Genomic DNA, 20046 nt, shown 5'->3' with positions numbered 1-20046 from the left:
AAGGCCGACTTGCCATTTCCTATCTTCACAATAAAAGCCCTGCTTCATGCTGCCTGCGCTAACTAAATACAGAGTCTCGGAAAACTGGCGTGCACAAGCAATCCCTCAGAAAGCTGGCGTGCACATCACTTGTGCACGCCAGCTTTCCGAGACTCTTATTTTGTTAGCGCAGGCAGCATGAAGCAGGGCTTTTATTGTGAAGATAGGAAATGTGCAGACGGCCTTTAGAGTTTTGACGGAAGGGACGGCGCGAAAGTCTGTCGAAATAAAAAGTGTTTCTCGCCTTCCTCTCTGTCATTTTTTCATAATAATGAACTGGCAGCAGCCAGCGTCATCTCACAAGACCCTCGGGTGCCGTGAATGTCAATCAAGCAAGCTACGGAATTTGCCGCCAATGTTTTTCTTGTAAAGTGTATGGAAGCTGGATGAATTAGATGCCAAAAACAGACCACTTTCATGTGGTATTGTACAGAAAGGACAACTTTTTTTCGCCTCCATTTGAAAATGTGGGCGTTATCATCATTACTGTCTGATTCCAATCAATGCAAGTCATCAGAATCAGGTAATACACCAACTTATATTCTTGTCTTTGTGAAAGAAAGACATCTATATGTGTTACACATGCTTGTATTATCATTAAACACATTTAACTTGTTTACAAAAATGTCTCTTTCATAAGTAAATAAATATAAATGATATATATAAATGAGGTAGATCCCCTCGAGTTGGTCAATTGAAAAGTAGCTCGCCTGCAGAAAAAGTGTGGGCACCCCTGGTATAGAAGTATCTAACTCACCTGTCTGGTTCGGGTTGGAGTTCCGTGTGTTTCAATTTGAAATGAGCAGTGAATAGTGAGTCAGTGTTGGCTTTGGCTCGCCCTACGGTGCATTATTCTAACTGGTAGAGCGAGTCTATCCACTTGGAATTGGCGGTCGGTCACCACAAAAACCAACGTGCGCTTTTTCCACTGAAAGTAACGGTAACTGCCTGGTCGTGTAAGAAAACAGTCGTTCAGCAAAAATAAGCCAGCGACGTAAAAAGGCTGTAATTCTCACTCTGTATGCGCTAGTGTTGTCCCGATACCAATATTTTGGTACCGGTTGTCACGGCGCGGACTCGAACTGCCGGGACCTCTGCTGGCAGTAGGCTTAGACACGCCCCTGCTCGAGCTGGGCGCAGCACGACCATGCAACGAGAAGGCTGCAGGCAATCGCTAATCAGCGCACCGATACCTGATGAGAGGGAGCGGCATTAGAGCCAGCGGACCCAAGAGACCTTCGCCGGAACATAGCTAATCTCTGGCACCCCTCCCTCGTTCCTTGCTTGCCTTCTTCAGCGTCTTCCCTATTGCCTGTGATCGTGTCTCGGATCTCTGCTTGCCTCCCTCGATCCTCGACCCCTGCTTTGATACGGACATCGTTGCCTCTTTCCAGACCCCTACTGCTTGCCTCCCCGCTTACTGACTCTTTGCCTTCCCCCTTGGATTCGGCGAAAGATTCATTCAACACGCACTGACAACATCCTCTGGTAGAACTCACATTGTTGATTCCACACATCGTCCGCACTCATCCACTCGTGGTAGCATACACACCCCACACATTCATCAAAGGTTTAAATAAACCTTGTAAACTGCAGTTCCGCCTTGGTGTTGCCTCCTTCCCTTTGACACATACACAACACCGGTACCAAAATGTATTTTGATACTTTTTTTTCTAAATAAAAGGGACCACAAAAAATTTTCACAATTGGCGTTATTTTAACAAAAAATCTTAGAGTACATTAAACATATGTTTACTATTGTAATTTAGTCCTTAAATAAAATAGTGAACATAAAACAGGAACTAATTGAGTTTTAAAACTAACAGAAAATAACAAAAACATGATCCAGACTACAGATCATGACAGTCGTGTCCTCTGGACCAAAGAGCAAAAGAACCCCTAATTAGTCTGCTGACATATGCAATAACATATTGTGTCATTTATACACCTATTATTTTGTCAACATTATGAAGGACAATCAGTAAAAAATAATTATTGATCTACTTTTTCAACAAAATGCATGAGCAAATTGTCAAACAGTTTAAGAACGTTTCTCAACCAGCTATTGAAAGGAATTTAGGGATTTCACCATTTACGGTCCGTAATATCATCGAAAGATTCAGAGAATCCGGACAAATCACTGCACATAAGCGATGATATTACGGACCTTCAATCCCTCAGGCGGTACTGCATCCAAAAGCGACATTAGTGTGTAAAGGACATCACCACAAGGAACACTTCAGAAAACCACTGTCAATAACTACAGTTCATCACTACATCTGTAAGCAAGTTAAAACTCTACTATGTAAAAGCGAAAGCCATTTATCAACAACACCCATAAAACGCCGCCGGCTTTGCTGGGCCCGAGCTCATCTAAGATGGACTGATGCAAAGTGGAAAAGTGTTTTTGGAAACTGAACATCGTTGTCACAAGGGGGAGTGTTTCGCAGCTTGCTGCGAAGTTTGTTCTCCCGAGATGCAAACGGACTTCTCAGGACAAGGGTAGCAGGTAGGAACATATTTTAATCTTGACTATCAAATAGGTACAAACAAAAGGCGCACAAGGCGAAGGCACAACTTAGCGCAGGAAGCAAAAGTTAACACTTTGAATGAACTATGGACAGGACAAAAACTCTCTAACTTCGGCATGAACAAACAAAAACTTACTTGGCAAGGCATGAAGCAAACAATCGCATGACAAAGACAGGCTTAAATACTGGTCTCTTGATTAGAGACAGGTGTTTCCCGAACGCAAGAGGCAGGTGAAAATCATTAGTCGTCATGGAAACTAAAGCAAACAAGGGTGCACAAAAACAGGAACTAATGGAGTCTTAAAACTAACAGAAAATAACAAAAACATGATCCAGACTACAGATCATGACAGTCGTGTCCTCTGGACCAAAGAGCAAAAGAACCATTCGGATTGTTCAAGGCGCAGAGTGTAAAAGCCAGCATCTGTGATGGTATCAGGGTGCCTTAGTGCCCAAGGCATGGGTAACTTGCACATCTGTGAAGGCACCATTAATGCTGAAAGGTACATACAGCTTTTGGAGCAACATATGTTGCCATCCAACGTTATCATGGACGCCCCTGCTTATTACAGCAAGACAATGCCAAGCCACGTGTTAAGACAGCGTGGCTTCGTAGTAAAGGAGTGCGGGTACTAGTCTGGCCTGCTTGTAGTCCAGACCTGTCTCCCATTGAAAATATGTGGGGCATTATGAAGCCTAAAATGGCACAACGTACACCCCGGACTGTTGAACAACTTACAGTAAGCTCGTCATGATCCGTGGTCCGGATCATGTTTAATTTTTTCTGTTTGTTTTGGACTCCTTTAGTTCCTGTTTGTGCACCTCCTGAGTTTAGTCTCAATGGTTACTTGTGATTTTCACCTGCCTCTTGCGTTTGGTATGCTAACCTGTTGCTCATCAGAGACTCTATTTAAGCCTGCCTTTTCCAGTGACTCGTCCTGGCTTCATTGTTTGCTTTACGCTTATGTCAAGTAAGATTTGTCTGTTCCCTAGCCCAGGGGTGCCCATTACGTCGATCGCGAGCTACCAGTCGACCGCGGGGGGTGTGTCGGTCGATCTCCAGCCAGGCTTTTAAAAAAAATAAACCTAAAAATTAGTGATCATCAATCTTCACCAAGACGTCACTTAAATGACATTCACGGTACCGGAGGGTCTTGTGAGATGACGCTGGCTGCTGCAAGATCATTATTATGAAAATATGACCGAGAGGAAGGCGAGAAACACTTTTTATTTCAACACTCTCGCGCCGTACCTTCCGTCAAAACTCTAAAGGCCGACTGCACATTTCCTATCTTCACAATAAAAGCCCTGCTTCATGCTGCCTGCGCTAACTAAATACAGAGTCTCGAAAAACTGGCGTGCACAAGTGATGTGCACACCAGCTTTCTGAGGGATCGCTTGTGCATGCCAGTTTTCCGAGACTCTGTATTTAGTTAGCGCAGGCAGCATGAAGCAGAGCTTTTATTGTGAAGATAGGAAATGTGCAGTCGGCCTTTAGAGTTTTGACGGAAGGTACGGCGCGAGAGTCTGTTGAAATAAAAAGTGTTTCTCGCCTTCCTCTCGGTCATATTTTAATAATAATGATCTTGCAGCAGCCAGCGTCATCTCACAAGACCCTCCGGTACCGTGAATGTCATTTAAGTGACGTCTTGGTGAAGATTGATGATCACTAATTTTTAGGTCTATTTTTTTTAAAAGCCTGGCTCGAGATCGACTGACACACCCCCCGCGGTCGACGTAATGGGCACCCCTGCTTTACATTGAAGCTTTAGCTTAACCATTCCTTTTCCTTCAGTCCTTCAGTGATAAGGTTACTTGGACGAAACTTACTTTATTTCACGCCATGGTGGTAATGAGTAGTAGCCTTGAAGGTGCTTCGCACTGCGGATAGACGACGCGTCTGTTGTTGCACGCCACTAAATCGGAGCCGGTGTTGTGGCGAGACGTGCCCCCCTCCTAGAACTGCTGCAACAAGGAGTACGGAATGTTTGGGATCTCTTTTGAAGGACGCTGTCACACGCAGTCTTGCCGCGCCGTCTGGGTCCCTGCACTTTATTGTGACATCATCAAGAAGAATGACATCATCGCTCTCGTGCTGTGCGTTAAAGACATGACACAGGCCGTACAAAGTCGACCTTTCCGCAAACACGCCGGCGCCGCGCGACTCGCTTCGGGGTGATGTTTTATATCCGGCGTGGAAGTTGGGTTGGTATCGGCGATACCGGTCCGAGATCGATACTTTGTGCAAATATCCCTAAGTTGTGTATTTTCAAATGATAACATTTCTATCGAAACAACAGTAAAAATGTAGGAAAAAGCACAAAATAGGAAAAAAATATATATTTTTTGACTAATAATAATATTTGATTGATACATTTTTATTTCAAATATGCAAAAAACAAAAAAAACAAACAAGAGCAAGCATGATCCAATACAGTGCTATAGCCTTAACGGCTATTATAACAAAATGAAAACAAAGGAGAATAAAAAAAACAAAAAAAAACAAATGAGCATTCGACTTTTTTTTTTACATATTTGAAAAGGAGTGAGAAGTATACACTTATTTAATCCCACCCCTTTTCTTTAAATCATAAATTACTCTGAGCTCGAACTTCCTTGTTCACTCTATGCACAAACTTAATGAACTTGTATATAAATAAATGATAAATATATACATACATATGCACACTAAAATAAATAAATAAATAAATGGGTTGTACTTGTATAGCGCTTTTCTACCTTCAAGGTACTCAAAGCGCTTTGACACTACTTCCACATTTACCCATTCACACACACATTCACACACTGATGGAGGGAGCTGCCATGCAAGGCGCCAACCAGCACCCATCAGGAGCAAGGGTGAAGTGTCTTGCTCAGCACATACATAGCCACACCGTTACCACAAGTGCTCATGGAAATAGTATCATGAAAAAAACAAACAAAAAAACAGCAGTACCAGTGCCTTTTTTTCCAAGATGGCGCTGCTGTAGTGGCTGCTGTAGGCAGGAGCTCTGTGCTCTTGTGTCATCCTTTTGTGTTTCCCTCTTGTTTTCATGTCTTATTATATTTGTTTGCCTTTTGGTCCGGGACCCTTTGGGACTGTGTGACAAGGGGTGCCACTTTCGTGACCTCTGTGGTGCATTTTTTTTGTGGACTTCTGGATCTGCCTCCCGGGAGCCTTTTGGCCATGGAGACCAGCTGCTGGGTGTCTGCCACACCGGAGTCGGTTTGGAGGGACTGGCGGAGATGCGGATGAGGGGACAGGACTCCAGAGTTTGGAGGGATTGGAGGAGATGCGGATGAGGGGACAGGACTGCAGAGTTTGGAGGGATTGGAGGAGATGCGGATGAGGGGACAGGACTGCAGAGTTTGGAGGGATTGGAGGAGGTGCGGATGAGGGGACAGGACTGCAGAGTTTGGAGGGATTGGAGGAGATGCGGATGAGGGGACAGGACTGCAGAGTTTGGAGGGATTGGAGGAGGTGCGGATGAGGGGACAGGACTGCAGAGTTTGGAGGGATTGGAGGAGGTGCGGATGAGGGGACAGGGCTGCGGAGCTAGCACTGAGCGCTGGGACGGAGAGGCTTCGCGGTGTCTTGGCTGGGTGAGCAGGTGTCAGACACCTCAGTCACCTTGGACGTATCGTCGCTCATCCATGCGGAATGGACACAGGCCGAAAATGGAGTCGGCTATCTTGGTTGCTTTGTTGGGTCTGCTCCTGTCTCTGGCCATGCTCCCTCCACCCCAGCGGACGATGGCGTGGAACACCCCAGAGGCCACCACAGTGGATATGTTTCTTTTACTTTTTATTCATAGCTGTATGTAGAAGTGTCTGCTTGTATCTGCTGCTTTAACGTCTTTAATGTCTTTTGTGTTCTTTGATGTTTGATGTTTCCCTCTTACGCACATGGAAGAGGGATGTGTACCATGGCTATGAGTTGTTGTTTTTTCCCTTGGCCTCAGTCTGCACCTCCTCTCCAGGGCCCAGGCTAAGACCGATTTTTTTTATTTTGTTTTAATCTTCTATTCCCCCTCCTTGTTTACCTGTATCTCATCTTTTTTGTAAGGGGCGCTGGAAGCCGGCAGACCCGTCAGCGATCCTGTTCTGTCTCCCTGTAATGTTTGTCTGATCTTGAATGGGATTGTGCTGGAAATTGTAATTTTCCTTAAGGAACTCTCCTGACGGAATAAATAAAGTACTATCTAATCTAATCTAATCTCAATGGGCAGCCCCTAACTCTTTGGTAACACAAGAAACCCAATATCAAAGCCCTTCTTCATGTCTGTACCTCTGGAATACCATGTACCTAAACTTCTTTTTAAACTGGTTTATGTTTGGACATTGCTTTAACTCCACATTCAAACCATTCCATAGTTTCACTCCACAGATTGAAGTACAAAAACTTTTGATGGTCGTTCTACAACTAAGCATTTTGAAATTAAAATTTCCCCTTAAGTTATAATCCCCCTCTCGTGTGCTGAACAATTTTTGAATGCTTCCTGGGAGTTTATTTATTTTGGCTTTATACATTATTTGTGCAGTTTGATACAAAATAATATCATTACATTTCAATATTTGTGACTGTAAGAATAGTGAATGAGTATGGTCCAGATATCCAACCTTGTTGATGATGCGTACAGCTCTTTTCTGAAGTATAGTTATTGAGTTTAATGAGCTTTTATAATTATTCCCCCAGACTTCCACACGGTAGGTTAAATACTGTAAAACTAATGAACAGTAGACAATGTGGAGTGATTTGTGATCTAGAACCTGCTTTGCTTTATTTATTACTGAGATGCTTCTTGACAGCTTAGACCAGGGGCGCTCACACTTTTTCTGCAGGCGAGCTACTTTTCAATTGACCAAGTCGAGGGGATCTACCTCATTCCTATTTATAATTTATATTTATTTATTTATGAAAGAGACATTTTTGTTAACAGGTTAATGGTGTTTAATGATAATACAAGCATGTTTAACACACATAGATTCCTTTCTTTCATGAAGACAAGAATATAAGTTGGTGTATTACCTGATTCTGATGACTTGCATTGATTGGAATTAGACAGTGGTGCTGATAACGTCCGCATTTTCAAATGGAGGAAAAAAAAAGTCCTCCTTTCTGTCCAATACCACATGAAAGTGGTTGGATTTGGCATCTCATTTGTCCAACTTGCATACTGGTTTTTAAACACTTTGTTATGAGAGTAGCATATGTGTGTGGCCCTTTAATGTCTGGCAGCAGGTGAGTGACGTCAGTGAGTGTGCGGGTGGGCAAGCAAGTGAGAAAGCGGTCGCTGAGGGCGGGGGAGAAATACATTGGCGTCAAACTCCGTAGCTTGCTAGCTTGTGCACGCTAGCTTTCTGAGACTCTTATTTTGTTAGCACAGGCAGGATGAAACAGGTCTTTTATGGTGAAGACAGGAACTGTGCAGTCGGTCTTTAGAGTTTTGACAGTAGGTACGGAGTCTCTAGAAATAAAATGTGTTTCTCTGCGTCCGCCCTGTTAGTGATTTTTTTCTTAAATATGAGCTCGCAGCAGCCAGCGTCATCTCACAAGATCCTCGGGTGCCGAGAATGTCAAACAACTGACGAAAGTGAAGTCTTGGTATGATTGATGATTGCTCATTTTTGTGTCTATTTTTTAATGCCTGGCTTGAGATCGACTGACACAGCCTCCGAGATCGACTAGTCGATCGCGATCGACGTAATGGGCACCCCTGCCTTAGACTACATGTTTTATATGTGGTTTCCAGTTCATTTGATAGTCAATTGTAACTCCAAGGAATTTTATTTCAAAAACCCTTTCAATATCCACCCCATCTATTTGCATCTGTACCCTTGTTTCACGTGTCCTCTTTCCAAACAGCATTAACTTAGTCTTAGTCAGGTTTAATGACAATTTATTATAGTCAAACCAAGCTTTTAGTTTACTCATTTCTTCCATAATGACTTCCTGTAATTGATTTGAATCATCCCCTGAACAAAAAATATTTGTGTCATCAGCAAATAACACTAATTTCAATAATGTCGACACTTTACAGATATCATTGATATACAGGATGAACCATTTTGGCCCCAACACTGACCCCTGGGGGACACCACAAGCAATGTCCAAACACGATGAACAGCAATTCCCCAACTTCACAAACTGTTGTCTCTTATTTAAGTAAATTTTAAGCCAGTCTAGTACAACTCCCCTGATTCCATACTTTTCCATTTTATTGATGAATATATCATGGTTAATTGTGTCAAATGCTTTTTTTTTTAGATCAATAAATATTCCCATTGCATATTGTTTCTTGTCTATGGCATTTGTGATTTCCTCTATTGTTTCAATGATTGTCATTGATGTAGATCTGTTTGATCTAAACCCATATTGACAGTCAGGGAGTAAATGATGTTTTTCTATAAATGCATCTAACCTGTTATTGAATAGTTTTTCTAATATTTTAGAGAATTGTGGAAGTAAAGAGACGGGTCTGTAGTTTGTGAAGTGATGTTTGCTCCCAGTTCTAAACAGAGGTATAACTTTAGCTATTTTCATTTCATTCGGAAATGTGCCGGTTTGAAATGACAGATTACAGATATATGTTAATGGTTTTGATATTCCTGTAATGACATTTTTCACCAATGCCATACTAATTCTTAAAAGACCTAACCTCGATCCTGACCTCATGGTAAACTACCGACCGGTGTCTCACCTTCCCTTTATTTCAAAAATCCTCGAAAAAATTGTTGCGGAGCAGTTAAATGAACACTTAGCGTCTAACAATCTATGTGGAAACCTTTCAATCCGGTTTCAGGGAAAAATCACTCTACTGAGACAGCCCTCGCAAAATTGACTAATGATCTATTGCTAACGATGGATTCTGATGCGTCATCTATGTTGCTGCTCCTCGATCTTAGCGCTGCTTTCGATACCGTCGATCATAATATTTTATTAGAACGCATCAAAACACGAATTGGTATGTCAGACTTAGCCCTGTCTTGGTTTAACTCTTATCTTACTGATAGGATGCAGTGTGTCTCCCATAACAGTGTATCGGCTGGGGACATCTCTGCACTGCTGATCCGCCTCCGCTTGGGATGGTTTCCTGCTGGCTCCGCTGTGAACGGGACTCTCGCTGCTGTGTTGGATCCGCTTTGGACTGGACTCTCGCGACTGTGTTGGATCCATTATGGATTGAACTTTCACAGTATCATGTTGAACTTTCACAGTATCATGTTAGACCCGCTCGACATCCATTGCTTTCCTCCTCTCCAAGGTTCTCATAGTCATCATTGTCACCGACGTCCCACTGGGTGTGAGTTTTCCTTGCCCTTATGTGGGCCTACCGAGGATGTCGTGGTGGTTTGTGCAGCCCCTTGAGACACTAGTGATTTAGGGCTATATAAGTAAACATTGATTGATTGATTGATTGATAATGTCATTGCAGTCTGTGGACATTTTGTTCTTACATTTGTTTACAATATCCGACACTTCTTCTTCACCCACTGCATTTAAAAACATAGAATTGAGATTTATCTCCAACAATCCCTCCACATTTTTACCAGTTGTCCGTGGATCTGGGATTTTTGCTGCAATTTCGGGTCCAATACTTACAAAGAATTTATTGAAGGCATTATCTACATCTTCAATATTATCATTTTCTTTACCATCATTCATGAAATACGTTGGATAGTTATTTGAAGACGTACTGTTAACAGTTCGAGATGCCACCTCAGTAGAAGCATTTAAGTCTCACCTTAAAACTCATTTGTATACTCTAGCCTTTAAATAGACTCCCTTTTTAGACCAGTTGATCTGCCGTTTCTTTTCTTTTTCTTCTATGTCCCACTCTCCCTTGTGGAAGGGGTCCGGTCCGATCCGGTGGCCATGTACTGCTCGCCTGTGTATCGGCTGGGGACATCTCTGCGCTGCTGATCCGCCTCCGCTTGGGATGGTTTCCTGCTGGCTCCGCTGTGAACGGGACTCTCGCTGCTGTGTTGGATCCGCTTTGGACTGGACTCTCGCGACTGTGTTGGATCCATTATAGATTGAACTTTCACAGTATTATGTTAGACCCGCTCGACATCCATTGCTTTCCTCCTCTCCAAGGTTCTCATAGTCATCATTGTCACCGACGTCCCACTGGGTGTGAGTTGTCCTTGCCCTTATGTGGGCCTACCGAGGATGTCGTAGTGGTTTGTGCAGCCCTTTGAGACACTAGTGATTTAGGGCTATATAAGTAAACATTGATTGATTGATTGATTGATTGATTGATACTGTTTAATAAATTCCATATTCCTTTGATATTATTTTTAGTAATTTCTTATAATAATCCCTCTTATTTGACCTCAAAATATTAGTTAACTTGTTTTTATATTCTTTATATTTATTTTCTGCTTCTTTTGTTTTCAATCTTATAAATTCCCTGTAAAGAGTGTTTTTCTTTTTACAAGCATTTTGCAATCCCTTTGTGATCCAAGGACAATTAGTATACTTTCTTTTGCTGATGCATTCTTTTATTGGGCAATTTTTTTATCATATAATGACCTAAATATTCTCAAAAATATATTGTAAGCACTATTAACATCACCATTTTCATAAATTACATCCCAATTCTGCTCCAGTAAATCATGTTTAAATGAACTAATGGATTCCTCTGATCTCATTCTTCTGTATTGGGTTGGCTTTTCTAATTTTGTTGTCCTGTAGTTACCATCAAATATCAGAAAAACTGGGAGGTGGTCAGTGATATCTTTGATCAATAGCCCACTTACGGTCTTATTTTCAATATCGTTGGTAAATATGTTGTCGATTAGAGTGGCAGAGTGGGATGAAATTCGACTAGGTCTGGTGATTTTGGGATATAGACTTCCATCCATCCATCCATTTTCTACCGCTAATTCCCTTTCGGGGTCACGGGGGGCGCTGGCGCCTATCTCAGCTACAATCGGGCGGAAGGCAGGGTACACCCTTGGACAAGTCGCCACCTCATCGCAGGGCTTTTAATCACACTGCCTCCCCTGACCGCACTGGTACAGATGTGAAGTGAAGTGAATTATATTTATATAGCGCTTTTTCTCTAGTGACTCAAAGCGCTTTTACATAGTGAAAGCCAATATCTAATTTTTACATTTAAACCAGTGTGGGTGGCACTGAGAGCAGGTGGGTAAAGGGTCTTGCCCAAGGACACAACGGCAGTGACTAGGGTGGTGGAAGCGGGAATCGAACCTGCAACCCTCAAGTTGCTGGCACGGCCCCTCTACCAACCGAGCTAAAACTTATACTGTACATTGTGTCAATGAAATTAACTATATCGTTATTTTTACTGGGTTTTAAAAGGTCGATATTAAAGTCTCCACAAATGAAGACAGCTTTATTAACATTACTCTTCTTTGAAAAAAGGCATTCCATCCAATCTGTAAAATGTGCAATGCTTGCACCTGGTGATCTGTGTATACAACTAATAATGACATTTCTACTTTTTTCCATACAAATTTCAACCGTTAGACATTCAAGTAGGTTATCAACCACAGTTGTCATATCATCCAGACGTTTGAATCCCAAGGTGCTATCCACGTAGATTGCCACCCCTCCACCCCCCTTGTTTTGTCTATTTATATTAATAAAGTCATAACCATCCAGTTCAAAATCTGACACGTTTTCACTGTTAATCCAAGTTTCAGATACTGCAATTATGTTAAATGGTTGTGAAAATGTTTTTGCAGACGATGTGGTCCTGATGGCTTCATCTGGCCGGGATCTTCAGCTCTCACTGGATCGGTTCGCAGCCGAGTGTGAAGCGGCCGGAATGAGAATCAGCACCTCCAAATCCGAGTCCATGGTTCTCTCCCGGAAAAGGGTGGAGTGCCATCTCCGGGTTGGGGAGGAGACCCTGCCCCAAGTGGAGGAGTTCAAGTACCTAGGAGTCTTGTTCACCAGTGGGGGAAGAGTGGATCGTGAGATCGACAGGCGGATCGGTGCGGCGTCTTCAGTAATGCGGACGTTGTACTGATCCGTTGTGGTGAAGAAGGAGCTGAGCCGGAAGGCAAAGCTCTCAATTTACCGGTCGATCTACGTTCCCATCCTCACCTATGGTCATGAGCTTTGGGTCATGACCGAAAGGATAAGATCACGGGTACAAGCGGCCCAAATGAGTTTCCTCTCCCTTAGAGATAGGGTGAGAAGCTCTGTCATCCGGGAGGAACTCAAAGTAAAGCCGCTGCTCCTCCACATCGAGAGGAGCCAGATGAAGTGGTTCGGGCATCTGGTCAGGATGCCACCCGAACGCCTCCCGAGGGAGGTGTTTAGGGCACGTCCAACCGGTAGGAGGCCACGGGGAAGACCCAGGACACGTTGGGAAGACTATGTCTCCCGGCTGGCCTGGGAACGCCTCGGGATCCCCCGGGAAGAGCTAGACGAAGTGGCTGGGGAGAGGGAAGTCTGGGTTTCCCTGCTTAGGCTGCTGCCCCCCGCGACCCGACCTCGGATAAGCGGAAGAAGATGGATGGATGGTTGTGAAAATGTGTGTAAATAGTCCTTGATGTCCTATTTAAGCTTCTACTATTAAAATGGAGGGCTTCACGGTGGAAGAGGGGTTAGTGCGTCTGCCTCACAATACGAAGGTCCTGCAGTCCTGGGTTCAAATCCAGGCTCGGGGATCTTTCTGTGTGGAGTTTGCATGTTCTCCCCGTGAATGCGTGGGTTCCCTCCGGGTACTCCGGCTTCCTCCCACTTCCAAAGACATGCACCTGGGGGATAGGTTGATTGGCAACACTAAATTGGCCCTAGTGTGTGAATGTTGTCTGTCTATCTGTGTTGGCCCTGCGATGAGGTGGCGACTTGTCCAGGGTGTACCCCGCCTTCCGCCCGATTGTAGCTGAGATAGGCGCCAGCGCCCCCCCGCGACCCCAAAAGGGATTAAGCAGTAGAAAATGGATGGATGAATATTAAAATGGATAATTGATCATTTGCCTTTAGTAATAATATTCTGGTTGTACTGTTCATTGGTATAGTAGCAGCAGTTCTCATTGATATTGAGGAAGAAATGATTGTCCGGGTCTATATCCTGTTCCATGTGTATTGGATGCTTTCAACTGTACATTATCATATTCATTTATCAACTGAATGATGTGACTTGTATCTTGCGTATTGTCAATGTGTGTCATGATTGTGTTTAGTCGCTTTTACCTTACAGTCCAGTTCAAACGCCATATTCCTTCAGATCTTCCATGTTTCTAATCACCAGCACTTTGGCGTTCTCCCGTTGAGTTGAAGAATACTTTACAGTTCGATGTCCAAGTTTGTAGAATTGTCTTCTCTCTCCTCATTTGGCGTGCTTTTCGAGCTATATCAGCATTTCGTTTGGTCAAATGGTCGTTCATGTAAACGTTTGTTCCTTTTAGCTTCCTTCCCTGTTTTAGCAACGCCTTTTTTAAATTCACTATAATCCGCCTTGGGCGCCATCTCGTCTTTCCTATTCTTAGTCAAATATACCTCAAAGTTGTCTCTTTACCTAAATATATCTGTTTTTGGGGGGGGTTTTAATAATAAAAAATATTAAAATGTCCCAACATACTTGACTTCTCAGTACTTTTCTCTGTGGAAGAAGTTTACGCACCCCTGTTCTAAAATATTACAAACTCTCAAAATTAACATAAAATATACTTAAAATTTGAAGAAAGGTGATTAAAAATAAAATATTACTCACTTAGGAATAAATCAAAAACATTACAACAGCCGTAATAAACCCTGTTAAATGTGTCAATGAACATAAATATTTTTGTACAGGCAGACTTTTTGACCTACTAGATTATGCAGTTACGCAATTATATTATTATTATTTCATTTTATTTTTACATGGGGAAAAGCAACAGTAAAATGTTAGAAAAAGAGCAACATTTTTTTCTACATTAATAAACTAAAAACTAATAATAGCATACTTAGTCACCTAATAATTTGTTTAAAAAAATTCAACTTACTTGACTTTTCAGTAAGGGGTCCTTGGTAAAAGAGGTTTACACACACCTGATCTAAAATATTACAAATTCTCAAAATAAAAATTAGATACAAGCAAACTTTAGTTAATTCATTAAAAATTAAACAACACTAAGTAATGAATTATTTTTTAAATTACAACAGCCATAATAAACACTGTTAAATGTGCAAATGAACATGAATATTTTTGTACAGGCAGACTTTTTGACCTACTAGATTATGCAGTTACACAATTATATTATTATTATTTCATTTTATTTTTACATGGGAAAAACAATACAAATGTAAAAAAAGGAGCTAAGAATTGAAAAAAAAATTACTGTTTTACACTAATAACTAATAATAGTATTCTTAGTCACCCTATAACAAAAAAATATGTCTTTAAATATATATAATATTTGTTTGTTTGTTTGTTTTTTAAACATTTTTTATAATTAAAAAAACGTACAAAAATGGTCCCAACATACTTGACTTTTCAGTAAGTGGTCCTTGGTGGAAGAAGTTTGACTGAAACATGCCCGATTGTAGCTGAGATGATCACCAGCGCCCCCCGGGACCCCAAAAGGGAATAAGCGGTAGGAAATGGATGGATGAATGCAAGTTTTATGTTTGGAGTTGACTGTAGCAACACTGCCCCTGTCGTCCAGTCCAAATACTTCTTCTCCGTCTGTTTTAAAGACACTATCTGGTCACTCACCATTAGGGACACCCGCGCAAAGTCACCCGAATCAAGAAACTGGCAAAACAGCGCAAAACACTTCCTGCCTTCACAATAATAGCACGTTGTGTCACGTCCGGTCAAAAAACGCTGACAAAAAAAAAGGTTTTAAAAAAAGTAGATCGTTGAAGTATATAATGTACTTCAAATACATTTACACAATTAGGTTTTTGATCTAAAATAAGATGTATTTATTGCACCAATAAATGTTAGAATTTTTGTGTTTGATCAACAAAATGTAAAATGTACACAAACTGACTTAAAAACAAACTGGAAAAAAGTGAATTTTATTGGTAATATATTGGCTATTATCCATCCATCCATTTTCTACCGCTTATTCCCTTTTGGGGTCGCGGGGGGGCGCTGGCGCCTATCTCAGCTACAATCGGGCTATTAGTTAAATGTATTGTTATCGCTATTATTATTTTACAAATTTATTTATTTTTACTATTTTATATCAATCTTTTAAAAAACTATAATAAAAGCTGAGTTTTGGAGGTACAATAAATAAACCTGATTATTAGTTTTGCCATTATCGTCCAGCCTACTTCAAATCTATTTAAATCAAGTTTGGCTTTTTAACTATTTTAGTACCTTAGTTTGAGCCTAAAAATAATGCTTCTTGATACCTGGCGCCATTTAGGAATTATGCTAATGTGTCTTGTATTAGCATGCTAACATTTCATGCTAGTTTTTAAGTTAGTTTTGTATCTTTAAACCTAAAAATGTAGTTTTTGATACGTGGCGCCATATTGGAAGTATGCTAACGTCTCTTGTATTAGCATGCTAACATTTTATGCTTGCTTTTAAGTAAGTTTTGCATTTTTTAACTTAAAAATGTTGGTTTTGATAAGTGGCGCCATCTAGGAAGTATGCTAACGTCTCTTGTACAAGCACGCTAATCTGTTATGGGTTTTTTTTTAACTAGTTTTGTATCTTTGAACCTAAAAATTATGCTTTTTGATACGTGGCGCCATATTGGAAGTATGCTAACGTCTCTTGTATTAGCATGCTAACATTTTATGCTTGCTTTTAAGTAAGTTTTGTATTTTTGAACCTAAAAATTTTGGTTTTTGATAAGTGGCGCACCTAGGAAGTGCCTAGAAGTATGCTAACGTCTCTTGTACAAGCACGCTAATCTTTTATGGGTTTTTTTTTTTTAACTAGTTTTGTGTCTTTGAACCTAAAAATTATGCTTTTTGATACGTGGCGCCATATTGGAAGTATGCTAACGTCTCTTGTATTAGCATACTAACATTTTATGCTTGCTTTTAAGTAAGTTTTGTATTTTTGAACCTAAAAATTTTGGTTTTGATAAGTGGCGCCATCTAGGAAGTATGCTAACGTCTCTTGTACAAGCACGCTAATCTTTTATGGGTTTTTTTTTTTAAGTAGTTTTGTATCTTTGAACCTAAAAATTATGCTTTTTGATACGTGGCGCCATATTGGAAGTATGCTAACGTCTCTTGTATTAGCATGCTAACATTTTATGCTTGCTTTTAAGTAAGTTTTGTATTTTGAACCTAAAAATTTTGGTTTTTGATAAGTGGCGCCATCTAGGAAGTATGCTAACGTCTCTTGTACGAGCACGTTAATCTTTTATGGGTTTTTTTTTAACTAGTTTTGTATCTTTTAACCTAAAAATTATGCTTTTTGATACGTGGCGCCATATTGGAAGCATGCTAACGTCTCTTGTATTAGCATGCTAACATTTTATGCTTGCTTTTAAGTAAGTTTTGTATTTTTGAACCTAAAAATTTTGGTTTTTGATAAGTGGCGCCATCTAGGAAGTATGCTAACGTCTCTTGTACAAGCACGCTAATCTTTTATGGTTTTTTTTTTTAACTAGTTTTGTATCTTTGAACCTAAAAATTATGCTTTTTGATACGTGGCGCCATATTGGAAGCATGCTAACGTCTCTTGTATTAGCATGCTAACATTTTATGCTTGCTTTTAAGTAAGTTTTGTATTTTTAAACCTAAAAATTTTGGTTTTTGATAAGTGGCGCCATCTAGGAAGTATGCTAACGTCTCTTGTACGAGCATGTTAATCTTTTATGGGTTTTTTTTAACTAGTTTTGTATCTTTGAACCTAAAAATTATGCTTTTTGATACGTGGCGCCATATTGGAAGCATGCTAACGTCTCTTGTATTAGCATGCTAACATTTTATGCTTGCTTTTAAGTAAGTTTTGTATTTTTGAACCTAAAAAATTTTGGTTTTTGATAAGTGGCGCCATCTAGGAAGTATGCTAACGCCTCTTGTACAAGCACGCTAATCTTTTATGGGGTTTTTTTTTAACTAGTTTTGTATCTTTGAACCTAAAAATTATGCTTTTTGATACGTGGCGCCATATTGGAAGCATGCTAACGTCTCTTGTATTAGCATGCTAACATTTTATGCTTGCTTTTAAGTAAGTTTTGTATTTTTGAACGTAAAAATTTTGGTTTTTGATAAGTGGCGCCATCTAGGAAGTATGCTAACGTCTCTTGTACAAGCACGCTAATCTTTTATGTTTTTTTTTTTAACTAGTTTTGTATCTTTGAACCTAAAAATTATGCTTTTTGATACGTGGCGCCATCTTGGAAGTATGCTAATGTCTGTTATATTAGCATGCTAACATTTTATGCTTGCTTTTAAGTAAGTTCTGTATTTTTGAACGTAAAAATTTGGTTTTTGATAAGTGGCGCCATCTAGGAAGTATGCTAACGTCTCTTGAAGCAGCACGCTAATCTTTTATGGGTTTTTTTTTTTAACTAGTTTTGTATCTTTGAACCTAAAAATTATGCTTTTTGATACGTGGCGCCATCTTGGAAGTATGCTAATGTCTGTTGTATTAGCATGCTAACGTTTCATGCTAGCTTTTGAATTAGTTTTGTATCCCTAAATCAAAGTCATGGTTTTTGATACGTGGTGCCATCTTGGAAGTATGCTAATGTTTCTTATATTAACATGCTAGCTTTTAAGTTAGTTTTATAACCCTTAAATCTAAAAATCATGGTTTTTGATACGTGGCACTGTCACGCCAAATTTCTTTCCCCTACAAAAACCTTCCCCCCACCCCTTTTACTTCCGGGGTCATGATTAATACAGACGTTTTGTTAACGCTATATTATAAAAATATAACGCTATATTATAAAAATAGACGTTTTGTTACCGCTATATTATAAAAAATATATATATAAATATATATATATTTTTTAAAAACAAGCTATGGGATGACGTAAGTGGAAACGTGACCCCAGAAGTAAATGCGTCATCCCATAGCTTGTGTTTGTAAATTGTTAAAACATTTTTTTAAATTTTTTATAATATAGCTTTAACAAAACGTCTGTATTTTATAATATGGCGTTAACAAAACGTTTGTATTAATCATGACCCCGGAAGTAAATGGGGGCCTGAGGGGGAAGAAATTTGGCATGACAGCACCATCTAGGAAGTATGCTAGCGTCTCTTGTATTAGCCTGCTAACATTTTATGCAGTTTTTTTAGCTAGATTTGTATCTTTGAGCCTAAAAATAGATTTTCATACATGGCGCCAGCTAGGAAGTATGCTAACATCTGTTATATTAGCATGCTAACATTTTTTTAATAGATGTGTATCCTTAAATCTAAAAAACATGGTTTTTAATATGTAGCACCATCTTGGAAGTATGTCAATCTCTCTTATATTTGAATGCTAATGTTTTATGCTAACATTTTAGCTAGTTTTGTATCTTTGGACCTAAAACAAATTATTCTGTTTTATGCACTTTTTGTCAGATATAACTTTATGGCAAACACATAATAATATATTTGATGTGAAGTAATCAGAGCCTTATATATGTCATTCATTTATAACATTTGTTTAGTCATTATTTTTTTATGCAATGAGTTTTAAATGGTAAAATTGCAAAATTTTTCGTAAAATTTACCCTGTTTGCGCTTTTATTGCACTTAAGTTTTATTGTGATTTGGCGTGACAGCACCATCTAGGAAGTATGCTAGCGTCTCTTGTATTAGCCTGCTAACATTTTATGCTGTTTTTTTTAGCTAGTTTTGTATCTTTTAACTAAAAATAGATTTTCATACATGGCGCCAGCTAGGAAGTATGATAACGTCTCTTATATTAGCATGCTAACATTTAATGCTTTTTTTTTTTGCTAATTTTGTATCTTTGGACCTAAAAATCATAGATTTTGATACTTCCAGCCAACTTGGAAGTATGCTAACATCTGTTATATTAGCATGCTAACATTTTTTTAATAGCTTTGTATCCTTAAATGTAAAAATCATGGTTTTTAATATGTAGCACCATCTTGGAAGTATGTCAATCTCTCTTATATTTGAATGCTAATATTTTATGCTAACATTTTAGCTAGTTTTGTATCTTTGGACCTAAAACAAATTATTCTGTTTTATGCACTTTTTGTCAAATATAACTTTATGGCAAACACATAATAATATATTTGATGTGAAGTAATCAGAGCCTTATATATGTCATTAATTTATAACATTTGTTTAGAGTCATTATTATTTTTTTATGCAATGAGTTTTAAATGGTAAAATTGCAAAATTTTTCGTAAAATTTACCCTGTTTGCGCTTTTATTGCACTTAAGTTTTATTGTGAAAGTGTTTTTGGAATGCACGAGGGTGGGATGTAAAGAATAAAACATGCAAACAGTTGCTGGTTTATTATCAAAAGTCAAGGCAGCCAACGTGTGAAGATGGTCCTCGCACGCAGGACCAGGTCTGACCACGTCTTAGTGTTCCCCATAAACAGTCAAGGGATTTGC

The 20046-nt window shown here is 39.8% G+C and overlaps 1 protein-coding gene and 1 pseudogene across 2 annotated transcripts in view; both read right to left on the bottom strand.

The window, feature by feature from the left end:
* Nucleotides 1-14298, bottom strand: part of LOC133543794 (PI-PLC X domain-containing protein 1-like) — a 54361-nt pseudogene extending 40063 nt beyond the window's left edge.
* LOC133543404 (uncharacterized) overlaps nt 1-20046 on the bottom strand; it is a 428419-nt gene that overhangs the window by 150928 nt on the left and 257445 nt on the right. The window lies entirely within an intron of this gene.

This window comes from Nerophis ophidion, linkage group LG26 (assembly GCF_033978795.1).
Source record: "Nerophis ophidion isolate RoL-2023_Sa linkage group LG26, RoL_Noph_v1.0, whole genome shotgun sequence".
Classification (NCBI taxonomy): Eukaryota; Metazoa; Chordata; class Actinopteri; order Syngnathiformes; family Syngnathidae; genus Nerophis; species Nerophis ophidion.
This window is presented reverse-complemented; position numbering and strand designations above follow the sequence as displayed.